Source organism: Equus przewalskii, chromosome 17 (assembly GCF_037783145.1).
Source record: "Equus przewalskii isolate Varuska chromosome 17, EquPr2, whole genome shotgun sequence".
NCBI classification, from domain to species: domain Eukaryota; kingdom Metazoa; phylum Chordata; class Mammalia; order Perissodactyla; family Equidae; genus Equus; species Equus przewalskii.
Genome location: NC_091847.1, coordinates 17,307,913 through 17,327,007, shown reverse-complemented (window position 1 = coordinate 17,327,007; position 19,095 = coordinate 17,307,913). Strand labels below are relative to the sequence as shown.

The window sequence follows — 19,095 nt, the reverse complement described above, 5'->3', positions numbered from 1 at the left end:
ATAGCAACAGCTACAGTATTAGTGTTTGCCGTTGTGTCAGGTGTTTCGTGCATCTTTCCTTATTTCCTTCTCAAAAAATGGTCATTTTGCAGATGGGGCAGTTGAGGCTCTGCGAAGTTGAATCACTTGTCCAAGGTCAGATAACTAACAGGTGGCAGAGTTTGAACTCAGGTCTGTTTGACTCTAGATCCATATACATTTCATTGGCAAATGTTTGATATGCTTTCTTGTCCTACTTTTAAGGTGTATGTTACATTTGAACTGGGGGAGAGAGACACATTAGGAACTTAGAAAATTTATGAGAATAAATATCTAACAGCAAATCTGACAGACTAGAGAAGACTTGGCTGCTGAGGGGCCCCTGTGAATGCTATAATCTCAGAGCCTAGATTAATACTTGTGGTGACTAAGCTCTGTCCTCTCTGGCCCCATCCCACTGGCCTTGAACGCACAGGCTGACCCTCTCCAAGCTTTTTGGCTCCAGGTATCTTTCAGACCTCCATCTGCTCAGCTGAGCATCAGAATCACATTGTCTCACAAATGGGATCTCTGATTTCCCGCTGCCAACATCTCTCTCTACTGAGTTTAAGCAGCCGCTCCTGGTTTTTTTTTTTTTTTAAAGATTTTATTTTTTTTTTCCTTTTTCTCCCCAAAGCCCCTCTGGGTTCTTCGTTGTGGGTCCTTCTAGTTGAGGTATGTGGGACGCTGCCTCATCGTAGTTTGATGAGCAGTGCCATGTCTGCGCCCAGGATTCGAACCAACGAAACACTGGGCCGCCTGCAGCGGAGCGCGCGAACTTAACCACTCGGCCACCCACGGGGCCAGCCCCCGCTCCTGGTTTTGGTAGCTGCAATTCTCCCTGTTAGCACCATTGTTTGTCTCACCCAGGACTTGAAGGATGACACTTAAGAACCTTTCTCAGACCTTTGGTAATCAGGTTCCTCCCCGGGTTTGGAAAAAGGAGAACAGGCATAAGGAAGGCCACACCCTGAGAATCTGGATCAGTGAGACACCCCACTAAGGTCAGCCTCCGAATCCCTCTCAGACCCGTGCTGGGTCTCAGTGTGTATGTAAAGCAAAGTTGATGGGGAGTGATCAGCAGTAGAGTGGAAAGTATAACCTCTCCTAACTATGGAGCCCTGTTCTCTCTTGACATCCACACTGCACTCTGGTCCTAGGCTAGTGTTTTCGTTCTTACTTAAGACCGTATTAGAAAGGAGAAACTAAATCAAAAAAATGTGTGCTGTGTGTTTACGTTGATTGATTACACCAGGACATTAAAAGGTATTTGCATGGAAACTTACAAACTGGGAAAAGTGAATAATTTCACAGTAGAGTGTAATCACCTGTAAGATATTGAGTATGGTGCTGCAACTGGGGAATATTTCTTTGAAGCTTGCCGTGATCTCACCAGCTGTGAGAGTAAATAACTTCCTTATTTAGAAATGTGGGAGTTGAGCCCAGAGAAAGAGCTGAATGATTGAGTGAATGGTGGTCTATGTCTACCTACAGTTAAAGTTCTCAGCTGAAGGTGGATTTGATTGAATTGGAGTGGTAGCGGTGTTGAATTGCCAAGCCTCGTGCTTGTGCTATGTGACACGTGAGTCTAGCCCACAACCCCACTTGAAGGTTATGGCACTTCTAGGGTATTGAAAAGAGCCCACTTAGAAAACTGTATGATAAAGAAGATGGAAAATACGGCAGGTGATTCTTTCACCAATTTCATGGACCAAACTACTCCTCGTGGCAACTCAGCACTACTGAGGCACTCATCAGTCACTCGAAAACTTTTAAGTACCTGCTACACAACTGGTATTGTGCTAGTCATTGGAATGGTTTTGTGAATATGAAACAGTCACTGTCTTCAAAAAATGGCAGTCAGTGGGACGTTAGGAAAAGGTAGGATGTGAGCCACATTGGCCCAGAATCTACAGAAAGGTTACTGCTCAGGGAGAGCCAAAGGGATGGACATGGAGCCTTTGGTGGCACAGGCAGGACATCAGTGCTTCGGATGCAGGATTGGGAAAAGGGTGGGAATAGGGGCTACTATTTGTCTAATCATCTTGGTAATCCTAAGTCTAGAGACTTGAGAAATTTTTAAGCTTTCATATAATGTAGCTAAAGAAGTGCCAGACCCCAAGGCCGGAGAACTTTAGGCCTAGTCACCATGAGAACTGTGCCTCCTCCCCTGCCCTGAACACTCAGCTTGGAAAAATAATAAAAATACTCTGGGTCTTGGTTGTTTGATCAGTAGAATGATAATAATATAATACCGTACTTCCTTGAAAGTGGAGGGCTGGATCACTTGATCTTAATTTTTTTTCGGTTTTCAAGTCTATGATCTTATGCTTTCTGCTTTTCTCTGTAGATAAAGGCCACACAAAGGTTGATTTTTGTGAAAGTGTGTTATTTGCTAAACTGAATACAATACCTGCCACTAGATGTTTGGACAACAGCTAACTAATCAGAAGGATCTGGTGCTAGATGTTGCTGAGTTCAGTTAAATCGAGTCTTTAAAATATTTTGCAGCTTTAAGAGAAAGATTATTTGTAGAAATTTATGCCCACTATTTAACCATCTGAATTTATTGATGAATTAAAGGTGATGTTGTAATAGTATTACCTTTAAAGGTCATTTGAAATGCGTTTGATAAATCAGATAGACTCATGTTTGTTTTTGAAAAATTCTCTGGTTTCATGAAAGTGGTGGGGGGTGAACAAGTGTCTCTCGAGTGCCCACTATATATGGGGAAGTAAACTGGGCTTCATTGTAGGGAGCAAAGGAGTAGAAAGCATTGTTTTTATTTTTAAGAACCTTACCATTTATTTGAAATGGGGCATGTATCTGAGAACAATTACAGAGCAGCTTGGCAATACATTCTTTAATATGCTTTGAATCGAAGGCACAGGTTCCAGTTGTTGGCAGGGTACAGGAGAGAATAGAGGAGGAAAGATTACGTTGAGTTTTGAGTCTTGAAGGACGTGATAAAATGCTTTCCCAAGGCAGTCTCTAATGTTAAAATTCATTTTAAAGCCTTAAGACCAGAGCTGGAATCATGTTGCAGCCAGAGGATGGGCCACGGACTAATCACTAAAATTGGGAATATTGGGTACACAAGAGCAGGAGGGGAGAAGTGAGGAAACTCGCCCTGACAAAGCCTGATGTAAACCAGGTACTTTAAACTCATTACTGTGAAAATTCCACGTGATAATGTTCTTTGCCTATTACTGATCAGGAGACTGAGTCCAGAGAGGCAAGGTAAACTTTTTTGCCAGTAAATAAGGGCCAGGGTCTGACTTGTCCATGGGTCTACCTGGATTAAAAAATCTCAGTGTGAGTGGTGACCAATGATATGAAGAGAATTGAATGCAGGTCACCAGTTCATCCTTATGTAGTCAACTCAGGGATAAAATAATTAGCTGAGATCGCTAGCCACTCCAACTGTACTGGAAGCAACAGGAATTTAGATAGAAACTGCTCAGGCAATGGATTCCAAGCCTGGGAGACAACCTGTCTGTGCTACTTATTCCCTGAGTAGTTTTTAGAAAGTTCTTTGGCCAGAGGGAAACTGCAGAACAACTTGAAAGCTATATAAAGCAAATGTGTAATGGTGTTGGCAATGTTCTGGAAGTAGCTACCAAGAATGCATACTGCAGGGAGGAATGAAGAACCAATTTCTGGCCCACATCCATTTTGAATGGAAAAGCTTTTAACGGATGACTTCTCCATCGATAAGTTGCTGCTTTCCATTTAATTGTCATTACTTGATATTTTATTTGTACATCTCTCTGCATGTACGTACATGACTACTTCGGGAGGCAGCGGGAAATTATGTCTATGAACTTTGTGTTCTCCTTTCTTAAAGAGTGAATAGCTATCTGCCTAAACTCCCTGTACCCTCTTCTCTTGCCTTGTTAGGTTACCATTCCCTATATTGAATAGGTGATACATATGTATCTTTCTCTTAAAGTTTGAGAACTTGGTTTTCCCTATCTGTCTTTCCTAATTAAGAATTATATGGTGAATCACAGCCCTTCTGCTTTATTATGTAAATAAAGGAACCAAACTTTTATGTGCTTATCAGGTGCCCTTCACAGCTTTTTAAAACAGTGAGTCACTAAGCCATTCCTGACTAATCTTGCAGACTTGTCAGATCAAGAGACCGACTCCTTCAGGCCATACCCTCCCACTCCGATTTCTCCTTCTCCTGATTTCTGAAGATGTCTCCAGCAGTTGCTCCTGCCTGTGGGCTATGAACTTCTATGAGTGGGAGCGAGATGCAGAGTTATTGAGAAGGGTGTATAAATTCATATGAACGCCAAGCAGCTCTCTGTGTACCACTGTTTTTCAAAAGTATGTAGAAGTATGTAATATGTGTGTATGTGCAGTATAATGAATTAATGAATTACAACAACATTTTGAAATGTTACTGAACTCATACTAAGCTTAATCATAATTTATTTTCTGAATCAGCAAACGGTAAAAGCACAAAATTATCACATGGAAGCTTGTAAAAGTTTTTGAGGTTAAAAAAGGAAACTTCATAACCAAAACAGTATGGATTTATGGTCTACCTCAATTCTGTTTAAAGCATTTGTATCATTCACCCCCTGGAGTGTGGAATTACCAAACTTGATTGACTTATTTTCCTTTACCTTCCCAAGCAAAGAAATAAGGTCTGAAAAAGTTAATTTCCCCCCAATATTTATATATCTCCCTTTTTTCTTTTTCTGTTCTCATTGTATTGACTAGAACTGTTTGGTTGATATATCCTCGTATTGTCCTTGATGCAAAGAGGGATGATGCTCATGTTTTATTATTTACCATGTTTGGCTATTAGTTTAGATAGAACTTCTTTACCATATTATGCAAGTACCCTCCTATTTCTGATTCACTTTGATTTAGCAAAAATCAGGAATAGATGCTGAATTTCACAATTGTCTTTTTAGTATCCATCTCGATGTATATTAACTTATCTTCATGATCGAGTGTTGTGATAGATTAAATCATAGCAAACAATTCTTGTTTATGGTTCTTTCTTTTTTAAACTGAGGGTCTTGATTTGTTGCACTTTTACTTAAGAATTCACAAATAATCATCATTACCACCTTTCGTAGTTTTCCTTTTTTATGATTTGCTAGCTTCATCAAATTTTGCTATCAGGTTTATGCAAGTTTCACAAAATTAATTGGGAAGGCGTTGATCTTTTTCTTTGTTTTAGTAACTATTTAAATAGACAAGGCAGTGAGGCACAGTCATTGTGCCCATGGGCTTTGGGGACATACACAGACCTTGGTTCAAATTCTGATTGTTCGCTTTCCAGTTTTATAACCTTGGTGGAGTTATTCAACTTGTCTAAGCAGCGGTTTCGTCACCTATAAAATGTAAACACGAGTGCCTAGCATATAGATGTCTGTGAGACTAAATGAGATTATATAGGCAAAGTCCTTGTTACAGCTGCCAGCTCATTGTAAGCATTAAAAAAGGTCTCTATTTTTAAGATGATGATAAAGATGGGGATGATGATATTATTATCACTGCATGGAAATTATCTTTTCCTTGAATTTAGTTTTGTGTGACAATGGAACGGCTTTTTAAAAAAGAATTTTTAGACATTTTCCCTCAAGTTCTTCTTTAATTTATCTATCCAGTTTTCCTATTTTTATTCAGTTAATTTTAATAATTCTTTTTCAAAAGAAACTTGCATCTAGATTATTGAGACCTTCAAAATTATTAGGCTAAGTATAAAGTATGCTTTGTGAGATATAGATGTCTCTTTCTATATGTATAGAAACATAGATATATATTTGTATCTCTATATATGTTTGTGTATGTGTGTATATTTATGGAGAGAGAGAGATCTGTCTATCTATATATACATACTCATATCCACTTTATAATTTCTATTTGTGGATATTTGTGATTTTTCTTTTTTCTTCATAGTCTTATCATGGCTTTATTTTTATTGTTCTTATGGAAGTAAGATATGGAGTTTATTTTCAAACTGTTTACATTTCCTGTTTTTAAAATTATTTTCTGCTTCAATCATATTAATCTTCCTATACTTTTTCTAAGTTTGTATTTCTACTTTTTAGAACATAAAGATTTGGTCTCTTATTATTTATTCTTAATTTTTTGAACAATGAAATCATTTAAAGATTTTGGTTTACCTCTGAGTACAGTTTTGACTGTCTCAATTTTTGTATGTTGTGTTTCAATATCATCATTTTTAATTATTCTATAATATTAGTTTTGCTATTCTTTTTCATCTGAGAGCTATTTAAGAGAATATAACTTCTCAGGTTTTTGTCTTGTTTTCTTTGCTACTGTTTCATAATTTATTTCCAGTTTTCTTGCAGATATCAGAGAATAATTCCTATCTTTTGCTCCGCCCATTGTTGTTTTTATTTTGATGAAATAAATAATCAACTTTGGTAAATATTCCATGAATGATGGAAAAGAAAGTATATTTTTCTGTAGGTCATTTGTAGAATATACAAAAATGCATATGTACACATGCATACATGCACACATACAAAACAGCACATATAATCAGTCATTATTATTTAGAGCCTGTTACCATTTTTTCATCACTTGTTTCAAGAACAAAGAGAAGTGTGGTAAAACCTATTCATTACCCTCTTATTGTGATTCTGTAAATTTATCCTTGTATTTCCAATACTTTTCTTTATATACTTTGATGCTGTTATCTGCAGCATGAATATCAGTGACTGTGATATCTTGTTAATACTACTGTTACTAATACAAATACTAAAAACAACCAATAGTTTTGGAGCCTGTAGCATGTGGCAGGCATTAAGCTAGGTGTTTTAGATGAATTTTCTTACTTAACACTTGCAGCAACTCTATAAGATGGATAGGTATATTTATCCCTTCCAGTGAGGATTCTGGTGGATTATATTCTTCATCAACAGACACACAAATAAACAAAACAATTTTTTGTTTTATGTAATGCTTCTTGTCTTTAGCACTGCTTCTTTAATGTTAATATTGTGACTCTTACTTCCTTTTTGTTTGTGTTTGCTCTGTGTATCTCTATCTTTTAACATTTAACCTTTGTGTCACTTAGCACGGTGTCAGTATATAGTAGATACCCTACAAAAAGCAGTTTGTTGGATGAACAGGCCTTTTTGTTTAATGTCTGTCTCTTCTAAGGAGGCGTATAATTGGATTTTGTTTACAGTGAGTTTGAGATGGTTATTAGGGGAGTTTAACCCACTTACAGTTATTGTGTTAATGATATGTTTGATTTACTTCTGACATTTAGTGTTTTGTATTTTTTAATGTTTCCTTTAATTTTCTTTTGCTTTAACTGTTGCCATATGGTCCGTGAGCTCTTTGATTAAATATACATACAAATTGTTTTGGAGAGTGTACATCTTGTTTTTATTCCGCTTTTGATTGACATCTGGCTTGTCCTACATCTGAGTGCATTTAAACGTTGGCACAATAATTGGAGTTTCCATTGCAGCTGCTGCTTCCCAAGGCTTGACATTCACGTGCCAGCATACCATAAATTATGTTCATGGTGATGAATTTCTCATATTGTTTATGATCTCATTTGAAATAATTTATTCTTTTGAAAATGGAACATATTTGTGACATAGTATAGTCTTCTCTTCATTTATTAGTCTTGTGCTAATCTTATAATAAATGTTAAATGATATGTGTTGATTGTTATGTACACTGTCCTGAACAATGTGAATTTGGAGGAGAAAGAAGAGGAATACAAAGTAGTATCTTGTCCATTTTTAAGTTGCTTAAAGTATAATTGGCAGGAGGACTAGATGTATATCCATAAAAAGTTAAACAGCTCAAAACTTGAAATATAAATGATATCACCAGCACTGTGTAAAAGGCCAAATGAGAAACATATGCAAAATGTACCATGAACTCAGAGGTCAGAAATATTGCCTACGGTTGAAATGTTCAGAGAAATCTTTCCTGAATAAGAAGGAAACCATCCCAAGGTGAGTGAACAATGTGGGCACAGGTGTGGAGATGGGCATGTACACAGCATGTTCATGAGATGTCAAGCAAATGAGCATGGTCACATCAGATGTTTCATGGGCTTTTTAGGGTAATTGATTCATTCCACAAACATGTTTAAGCACTTAGTACCCAGAGAGCACACAGAGGGCACTTAACCAAGGTTTAGGGGCAGAAGCATGTCAGAGAAGTCTTCCATGTGGACGTAATGCCAGAGTTGAGTCCCAAGAGACAAGTGGGAGTTCAACAGGTAAGGGTTTCAGGCAGGGGTGGGGAAGGTGGGGGGAAGGGTTTTCTGGGCAGAGGAAGCCAAAGATATGAAGGCTTAGAGGTGAGAGAGCATGGTGCTTTCCAGAACTCTAATTATTTCTCTGTGGTTGGCATATAGAATGGGAATGGGAGAATCAGGAGAAGAAGATGGAGGGAGAAAGGCTCCCAAGGGCTTTGGGTATCACATGGAGGCTTTCGGTCTTCATCTACATGGCTGGGGGATCCTCACAATGATTTGGAATGGGATAGTGGAGTTGGATGGAAAGATTGTAGACAGCAAGATTTAAGGTGGGGAGATTGGGAAATTATTGGATTAATTTAGGTGAAAGATGTCAAACGGCTGAACAGAGACAGAGGCAGTGGAGATATATTTGAGAATGATTAAAACATTAAAGCAACAGCCTGGATGTCAAATGGAGGAAGGAGCTAGGAAGAGAGGAATCAAGGATCATTCTTGGGATCCTGGCTTGGAGAAATGGCTGAAAACCATTTATCACTATAGGAAACATGGGAGGAAGAGAAAGTTTGCAAGGCAGGGAGGAGTTGTAGGGTGGGCTGAAGAATTTTAGATATTCTTTCTATATACATTGGAAAAAAAATATGGCTTAAAGTTTCTCTTCTTCTTCTTGGCTTTTTCTTATTGAGTTTAGAAAAATGAGGCTTTAAATGTTAGCATTTCCTTAAGATTGTCATGGGTGTATAACACTGGTAAAATTACTAGGCCAATGAAATATGTATAAATGTACAGACTTGATGAGACAAACTTTTATTTAGCTACCAATCCCATAAATGGGCAAACAATTAACAATGATAAAGTTTGTTTCAGTTACAAAGCCTCCCAAAGAGAGCAAGATCTGGATGCCTTTCAACAAAATAAATTCCTTTCTTCTCAGATGACATGTAAACTGATGTCATTTCTCATTCCGTAAAGAAAAAAGAAAGAAAGAAAGAAAAAAACTTGCTATGGTTTGCAGTAGTCCAATGATGACATTCTTCCTCAAAGTAACCTAAAAAAAGACGTTGTGAACAAACTTGTATTTCCTCTGCCAGAAATGCATGCTTGGCCATAATGCAAGCCTTTCATATTTAGCTATTTAGATAATGGTTTCTACACGAGCTTTCATAACATTTATTTACTGCTATAAATGAATGGACCAACCACTGTTGGAAGCCAGGAATCCAGTTCCTCAGCAGTTGGATTTCTCACTACCTTATCTCAACTTTATAAAAGTTGCTCTGAAGGTAGTATTTCCTGTCAATATTTCAGGGGCAATATGAAGTGCCATGGGTATCTCGATTTTGGATTTTTACAGTTCTTTCTGTTTGTGAAGCATATTAGCCTCACTCTGTGAAGACCATGCTCTAGTTATAAATATTTCAACTCCCCAGCCTCCTTTTTTTAGGGTGTATCGACCACATTTTCCTTCCCCTCTCATCTGGTTGACTGATTCACACTTTCCTTTAGCTGTTGCAGCAGAAAAAACAGGCAGAGACTGCCTAATTCTGAAGACAAGGGTTTCTATCTGTTCATCCTGGTAAAATGGTGAAATATACCTTGGGTTGATCTGCTAATGAGGGTTTAACCAGGACAGATGTGTTGATCATAAACTGGAGAAAGACATCTTGCTGTAATAGATTTTCCATTTACATGCCAGTGGCCATTGATGGTGATCCTGCTCTAGAAGTGTTGAAACTCAAGTGGCTCTGCTAAGTAGACATCTGACTTGCTGAAGTCCTGCCACCCCGTCTAGTCCCTACGTGCTGAGGCATGGGGTTCCCTCAGGTTGAGCTGGTTGAACTGGACAAACCACGGCCTCCCAGAGCAGACTCTTGGGCCATGGCCTGAGGGCTGGTTCCTGCCCTGGCAGGAGGCTGTGCCCACGTGCTTGCCTCCATCATCTCACGCTCTGTTGGTGCCCAGCACAGACAGGCAGAAGCAGGGGATGGCCATGGATGGGGCAATTGGTGCCTGACTCTGGCCTGCTCCAGAAATTCTATTTCCAGAGTCTTCTCAGCTCTTGACTGGCCTCCTACAATGGGCTAGGATTATAGACCAAATTTCAAGAACCTCAACCTTGGTGGCCAGGAAACGCAGAACCAGATGCAGCTGTGGATGAAGCCACTTGACGGTTGAGAAAGGTAAAAATAATATATCTTTGAAAATAAAATTATCTCTTAAAATATTGGTTGGAGGGAGAAAAATAACTTCAACATGAGAGTATAAAGAAAGAGAATAATTGGAACCTATGAGAAAGCAGAGAAACATCTTGTTGCCAACATTTGCTGCTCTCACAGCTAAGACAGATCTCTGACGTCTGTATGAACAGAGATGCTGACAATTGCAAAAGGTCCCCAAACACCAGAGAACCTACAAAGAACTTCTATTTGACTCTATAATTTAACTGTCACCTTAATCTACCTGTATCTATGGCTATTTGCAGAGTAGGATAAAGAGAGAAATTGAGCAAAATGCTTGTTTTCAAAAAGGGCATAAGAGAATGGAGGATTAATTTCCATCAGAGGTAATAAAAGTTATGATGCAAATTTGGCGTGGATTCTTAGGGAGCAATTTAACTATGTTCACATCCCTAGCGTCTAGCATAATGATTGACTTATAGTGGATCATAGCATTTGTTGAAAGTTGTGCTTTGGATGCAATCAACATGAATTTGAGCCATTTAAGCACACATTAATTCTTTAAGAGATTTTCTCTCATTCCATTTGTTTGTTCACTGGGCAAATACTAATAGAGCTACTATATGAGACTAGAAGTGTGTAATGAATATCAGTGCAATTCCAGCCTAAATTTTGACATTTGCATAGGCAATCTAGAAAGTGGTTTATTTGAAAATGAAGTGCTACTGTGTGTGGGAGTTGTTTAGTATATTACAAGATAGGCAAAATGAATATTTGTTGTGCGGAAGTGTGCTTGATTAATTAAAAGGAAACTATTATATGGTTCACCTCCGTAGGCCAATGAAGATATAATTTTATTTATAAGCATCTCAGTGCTGTAGAAAGACTTCAGGACATTCTGGAGAATGTCTCTCTTCCTTTTGAATCCCATCTGGGTGGCCTCCAAGGGGCCCCACGTCTCTCTAACCTAAGAGAAACCTTCCTCAATTCTTGTGAATTTCCTCCTTTACAAGAGTGATATGTGCCAACTCTGCTTCCTTACTGCATACCCATTGATGGGAAACATTTATTGTGAAACATTTAAGGCAAGAAATTGTATAGAAGAACACATTGAAGACCCGTGTATCACCACTCGGCTTAACAATAAGACTTTACAATAAAATTTGATGCTTCTGTGATACTCCAGTTGCATCTCACTTCTTCCAAATATGCAATGATGCAACCACTATCTCGAATTTGGATTTGGTAATTATCACTTCCATATCATTCTTCATAGTAGTACTAAATATGTATTTATGCCTAATCACGATGTCATATTGTTTTCCATAGTTTTAATCTCTATACAAATTGTGCCGCACTGTATGTGTTCTTCTGTAACTTGGTCTTTCAGTATTTTCATTCCTTACTGTGTTGTGAGATTCATCCATAATGATGGTGTTCCATGGTATGAAATTTCATTGTATGAAGTGCAGCCCCTCCTACTGGGAGGAAGCTAGGGGTCCAGTTAGCTTCTTACCAGGCAGTTTAGAGACAGCTCCTTATTCATTGTCACTTGTCACTGCAAACCAAGTTTTTCTTTTTACAAATAATGTTGCCATGGTCATGTCTCCTTGTGGACATGTGCAAGAGTTTTTAAGGGTGTATATCTAGGAGTGGAATTGCTGAATTGTAGGGTTTATGCCTCGTCAGATTCACTGGAGGTTGCCATTTGTTCTTCAAATGAATGACCCAACTTATATTTCAACCAGTAATACATGGGTTCACATTGCTCCACATCCTCTCCAACAATTGATATTGTCCGATTTATTAATTTTTGATGATTTGACAGGTAGTATAAGATGGTACCTCAGAGAGGTGTTTTGATTATGATTAAGATTGAACAGGTTATCTTATATCTGTTGATCATTTATGTTTCCTCTTTTACGAATTGCTTTTTCCTATCTTTTTGCCATATTTTTTTCTGTGAATTTTATCTTTTTCTTTCTAACTTGTAGACATCTTGTGTTCTAGATGCTTCCTCTGTGTGGGTCTATATGTTGCAAATGCTTCTCCCACTCTATGGCTGCTTTGTTTGTTATACTTTTGACTTAAAAACAAACTTTTTAATTGTCTTCGGTTAACAGAATTTTAGCTTTTGGATGTAATGGCATCTATAGCTATTGTCTAGCTTCTAGGAGCTATCTAATTCTCAATTACTTTGAGTTTTGTTTTAATTCATTTTTCAAAAGGCTATTGTAAAAAGACTATTTGTAATTTCTTACTAGTTGCCCTTAAAATTCTATATGCATTCTTAACTTAATCTAATAACTATCTCTTCCTTTGTGAAAAAAATCTCATTTGAACTCTTTATTGTTGTACCATATTTTAGTTCTCTTGTTTTTGTACTTCCTTAATTCAACACTACTGTATTGTTTTTACCACCAATACCTATATATTTAACAATTGCTTTGCTCATCATTCATTTCGGACTCTCTGTATTCTTTTAGTGAAAGTCTGTTCTTGACAAACTAAAATTTTTGTTTGTTAGGAAATACATTTCTTTGACTTCATTCTTGAGTAGGGATTTAGCTAGGTACAAAATTGTAAGTTGAACTTATTTTCTCGTGGCTTCCTGAGAGATCTGCTATCATTCTAATTTTAATTTTTTGTAGATGTCATGCTAATATTTTTTTTGAAGGTACTTTCTCTCTGGCTGCTTATTTAAGGTCCTGTTTATCTTTGGTGATCTGTAGTATTGTTATGATATGTTTGGGTGTGGATTAAAAATAAAACCACATTTTTCTTTTAAAGTTCTATACTTCCTGAACCTGAAAATTCATGATTTTCATCAAGGACATATTTTGGTCATTATATTTTCAAATATTGTCTCCTTCTGGAACTCCAATTAGATATATGTGAAATCTCATGTTATTTTCCACTTCCCTTAAAACTCTTTTTCATATTTTTCATCTCGTTGGCTCTATTCGCTACATTCTATAAACTTCTAAAAATCTATATTCTAACTCATTAATTCTCTCTTTCCTGTTATGTCAATTTGCTTTTTAAATCACTCAATGGATTTTTAATTTCAATAATTATATTTCAGTTGTTTCAATGATTATATTTTAATTTCTATAAGTCCACTTTGATTGTCTTTCAAAATTGCTTTTTTATATTTTGTTATCTCTTGCGAATTCTGATATTTGAAGTGGTTTTTATTTCTGCAAACTCTTCTGCCTTGTCCACTTGTTTCCTTAGATATAATTTTGAACTGAGAACTTACTGACTGCTCTTTATCTGTGGCAATCCTGCGAGCTCTGGGTAGGAATTTATTTCTCTGTATTTACTTCTGCTGTGCAATCTGGGATGCTCCCAAATCACAACAACATTCAGTTAGCATTTTGACTTGTGGTTTTCCAAACTCTGATGTTTGTATAAATTTGAGCTCCAAGCTCACATGGAATAGGAGTGTATTTAAAAATTCTTAGTTGTGAGGGAGGAGTGGGAAGTTTCATTTGACAGATTTAGGAAATCAAAATACAGGACACCCAGTTAAACTTTATTTTCAGAGAAATAATAAATAATTTTTTTAGTATTATAGTTGTCCTAGATTTTATCTGGCTACTCATGGCCAGGGGTGATGGGGGAGGTTTTGTTTTCCTAACACGAGCTGAAGCTTATATTATACATTTCCATATTATATTCCTTTGTGGGTGAGTAGAATTTTTTTTTCTCATCCACCATTTTATGGAATACCAGTTATTTCAAAAGTCTTGGGTTTGGAAGTCATCTAAGTTCCAACTCCCCACCTCGTGACAGCTTTGTGTCCTTCTCCCCCAGTGGTTCTAGGTCCTTGGAATGGAAAATTCCATCAGCATAGTCACTGATCCAGCATTTTCTTTCCTCTGTAGTTGTCTGCTTCCTTTTTTGTTTATTTGGTTGGATTTTTTTAGCTCTTACAACTTTCCCTGTCCTTTCAAGTGAGATATGCATTTAAAAGGGTGTTTGCTGTGTTTTATCAGTTATGTTGCTGGAAGCAGGAACACTGCCATTTGCTGCTCTGTAACCAAGCCCTTGCCCTTAACACTGACCTAAAATTGCTCTCTGAAAATTCTGCTGGAGGTGCTTTATTGCTGAATCCAATTGCTTCTTCTTGAGAGTTGCCTACTTGAAAGCTCTCATTTCTTGGATAACGTCCTTTTTTCACTGACTTCTGTGACTCCCGTTTTCCTCTTATTGGTCTACCTTTCTGACCAGCCATGGTCAGTCTTCTTAAATGGCTCCCTTTCCCGTTGCTTCTTCTTTGGTATAAACATGCCTCTTGGAGAGTCAATATACTCCTAAGCTAGTGTCCTGATCTCCAAACTCTGCAGGCTAGCTTTCAAGTTATTTTCTACTGCAATCTTTCTATGAAACAGATCTTATGACTATTCTTACCCTAGGAAATCTTTGATAACTTATTATTGCCAAAATATGTAATCTTAGCATTAAAATTCCTCTATAATGTGACTCTTAGCTATTCCTTCTCCAACTTTCTCAGCTACCAAAATCTCCATCCACTGTACTACTCTGTGCTTCTTGGACTGTGATGCGGTTTCACTCCTTCTGTCTTTGTTCATAACCCTGGAGTATCTGCTGTTCACTGCCTGTGTAGTGAAATCATACCCTTCCTTCAAGATTAGGTCAGATTTCACCTTGATGAAGGTTTGGCCCATTCCCACCTTCAGTTGGCTGCTTACTTAGTGCTTTATTCATGCTTTCATACAACACATGTATTTTGTGCTCTTATAGTTATTTTTGTCTCTCTCTCTCTCATATTTTTTGGATGCAAACTATCTTTTTCATTCTATTACCTTAATTCTGAGCACAATACTGTATAGTTGGTAGCCTTCAACAACAAATTTATTAATGATTTAGTTCAGATGCTTGTTGTTAGTGGTTATGAGGACACATTAGATAGGACTTATAATAGCATACTAGATTTTATTCAAAAAATGAAGATCAACTTAGAAAAATTGCTACAGCTACATAACCAGTATGAACTGGAAAAGTGTTTTCCTTAATCTTCCATATTGTCAGAGGAGTCCTATTTCCACGTTGGATCTTCTGGCAGACTGATGGTCATAAGACTGGGGATTCCTAGAATCTCATGAAAAGTCCCATAACTTCCGTGGCCTTTGAAGTATGTTCATTCCTTTCCCCAAATCTTTTCTTTTCTTTTCTTTCTCTACTTTAAAAATCACAATGCATAAATTAAAGTAGAGGTAGGCAGCTTATGCCTATTTAGGGCATTTATTCAAATAGATTGCACTATTATATCAGCCTTCAAGTATGTGCAACACGTGTGAATCTCATCCCCCTTCCTTTTTCTCTGTCTGCACAGGGTTGCCAGCTTTAGCCAATAAAAATACAGAACAGCCAGAGAAATTTGAATTGTAGACAAACATGAATAGTTTTTCAGTAAATGTCCTGATATTGCATGGGACATATTTACACTAAAATATATATATATATATTGTTTATTTGAAATTCAAGTTTAACTGGGCATCTTGTATTTTATCTGGCAACTCTACATTTGTACCACTTCCAGCTCCTTGTTCCTTCTCATCACAATCATCTAAAAAATACACAAAGGGTTTCTACATTCAGAAATGAAGATTCCATAGAAGTGATTTCCCCTGGAAAACTGTCAAACAAGGATTCCCTAGCTTGCAAATTTTAAGCGTGGAGTGGAATGTAACAAGGCAACAGGATAATTAGTTCTATAGTAGGGTGGTGAAAAAATAGTCTCGTAGCAAAAAACTGGTCCCAGCTGTGGGAGTTTACTAGTGTAAGTATGTTTCTGGTAATTTTTGCAGTACAACTAAAGTATTGTGGCAGGCGCATCTGGGTGACACACACTCTGTAACTCAGTAAAAATGCCTGGGAGAAAGCATGTGTGTGTGTATGTGTTGAGTTAAACAGCTCTTTGTTATGAAGGAGTGGAAAGGAGACATGGACATTGTGCCGAAATGCAAACTAATTGATGGACAGTATAATTACTAGCTTAGTTAGCACCCCGGGACTCTTTTCATACAGACAAGCTGTACATTTAAATGGAAACCAAAAGAATAGTACACAGCCCATAGCTCTGCATTCCATTACTTCACATATGAAATATTTAGTGAGTAAGAGAGAGGCTTAACAGATAGTAGCTGGAGTGATTAAGGTAAGACTGAAGTAGCTGCTAAAAATCTCCATCTAACCATGTGCAGATAAGGATTCCTCTTTGAAGGATTAAACTCTATTCTTTGCTTGGGATGAGGCAATGCACTTTGGAGTGCTGAACAGTCCAATGATCTCTTATCTTGGGCCCGAGCCTTAGACAGTGCAGTCTTTTCAAGATTATGTGGTTTGGGGCAAGATGGATCTATTCATGAGCCCAGTGAATCATGGTATTTTTATCTTTTAGATGCTTGCTATTTAGTGTCATTGAAAGTACATGAGTTTTCCAAACAGACTGACTTGGCTTCAAATCCCCAACAGCACTGATCAACACAAACTTTCTGAACCTCAGTTTATTTCTCTATAAAATGAAGTCAATACTGTTCATCTCTCAGGGTTGGGAAGTGGATATACTGGGCTTATTAGATGCAAACTGCCTGGAGTTTATGAATTGCCCCATGAAGGTGGCCTTATCCCTCTCTGTCTGTGTGTTGTCTCAGATTCAGCTCTTTGCCTGAGCCTGACGTTGGGGATGCTGCCTGGCTTCCCATAGTCATACACTTCCTGCTTGCATATCTGCCTCTTTTTGAGAGTCCTTAATTTGAGGGTAACTACAGTTGAGGGAGAATGTTTGCCCTAGGCTGGACATGGCAGAGGGCTGTCCTTTCCAATGCCGACTCCAGTCAGTTGGCACTGGCTCTGCAGCAATGTGTTGAGAAGGGCTGTCAGGCTGCCCTGGGTGTGGGGAGAGATAGCCTGTGGTTGACTGATGAAGGCTGCCTTTTGCACAGGAGCGGAAAGCAGTAGCATCCGTGCTGTGTGCTTGATAACTTTCTCCTCGGTCAAGTTATGAAGTAGGCAGTTTGTCTTCAGGAAATGACTTCCCCTATCTATACTCTTCCCTTCACTTTTTGTGCCGCTTTCCTCGAGTTCACTAGGATTCATATATGGGCTTTGTGACAGGGAAAATGAAGGATGGACTCATTCGTTTCTGTTAGGATTTGGGGACTTACCAATCATTTCCTTCTGCCGAGGGCCCTGAAGGAAAAGGCACGGTGCTCTGTGCCAGCTGTAGCTGCCAGACTCTCCAGATGCAAGCTGGTGGTTGTCGGTCTGTGTATGTTGCTGTTACAAAGCAGCCCTATGCAGGAGTACCTGAGGATGGAAGCTTCTCCCAGCCACCCATCAAGCCCTTTGCAGTCCTAACCTCCCAAAAAAGGTTCAATGAATCCGGCTTTATACGTGATAAAGTTTTAAAACAATCTATTCTATCCAGGGGCCTGTGTGGATGAAATGATTTCTTAGTTTCTGGGAAAGCCGAAAACCCGAAATAACCTTCCTGCTTTTTTGCCGTTGACTGGATTCTCACTGATTACAGGTGTATTTCTTTAGCTTAGACCTCTATTAAATTGTAACTTTTCTTGGAAGAACCTAAGGGTGGCAGCATGGAAAAGGATATTTGAGAAGAGATTAAAGAAATGAGAAAGAGAAATGATATCACTGTGAATACAGAATCTAGACTCTCTAGGAAGAGATGGACAATCTCAGAAGCAGGCAGGATGAGACAGGAGAGTTTGGGGAACTTCAACCTTTCTGATATCTACACATTACACTAAAGAAGGCCATTTTTCAAAGTAACATTGGTTCTGATTATTATGGTAGAAATTTTGCAAAAATGTGGAAAGTATACAAAAGAAAATAAAAATCTCTAATAATCCCACAACAAGAATTGACCCAGTTAGTTAACATTTTGGTGTAGTTCCTTCTAGTCTTTTTTTTCCCCAGACGTTTACACATTTGCATATAAACTATTAACCCAGGCAGCCCTTATTTGCCCAAGGCTACAAAATAAGATCACCTTTTTAGTTTTCTTTATCCTTCACTTTTAATGTCCAATTATGCTAGCTTGAGCTCCAACAGTGTACAGTCATGCGCCACATAATGGAGTTTAGGGCAATGACAGACTGCATATGTGATGGTGATCCCGTAAGATTAATACCATAGAGCCTAGATGTGTAGTAGATTATACCATCTAGGTTACTGTAAGTACACTCTATCGTGTTTGCACAAGAACGAAATCGCCTAATGACACATTTCTCAGAATGTATCCCCGTCATTAAGTGATGCATGACAGTGGTTGCCAGAAAGTGTTCCTCAGCAGCTTATGAGAGTTTTTCAGAGGTTGGTCTCATACGTGCTCAGAAACAGACTCATTCTGCTCTGGCCTCCACTGTGTACAACCATGCTGTGCCTGCTGCTGCCCATGTGACACAACCAATTTGATGATTCCCCCGGGTCCTCCCTCGGTGACCACTAGTGATATCACCACTCCACCTTTTGGGACAAGACACTGCTCATCCCTTGGCCTTTCCCTCCAGTTCTTGGGATAGCCCTTCCCTAAACTCCCAATGTGCAGCTGAGAACAGGCTGTGTGGTTGAGAAGAATTTACTGAAATTTAGGTGTTACAGAAGAGAAACGTAATAGAAAATAACTTA

The 19,095-nt window shown here is 38.2% G+C and overlaps 1 protein-coding gene across 4 annotated transcripts in view; it reads left to right on the top strand.

The window, feature by feature from the left end:
- NCKAP5 (NCK associated protein 5) overlaps positions 1-19,095 on the top strand; it is a 917,518-nt gene that overhangs the window by 20,239 nt on the left and 878,184 nt on the right. The window contains exon 1 of one of the 4 annotated variants that reach the window (XM_070581214.1): positions 10,185-10,419. The exons of the other annotated variants lie outside the window; for them this stretch is intronic. The gene's annotated coding sequence lies outside the window, so the exon portion shown is untranslated. Of the gene's footprint in view, positions 1-10,184; positions 10,420-19,095 lie in introns of those variants that run through there. 4 annotated transcript variants of the gene reach the window in all.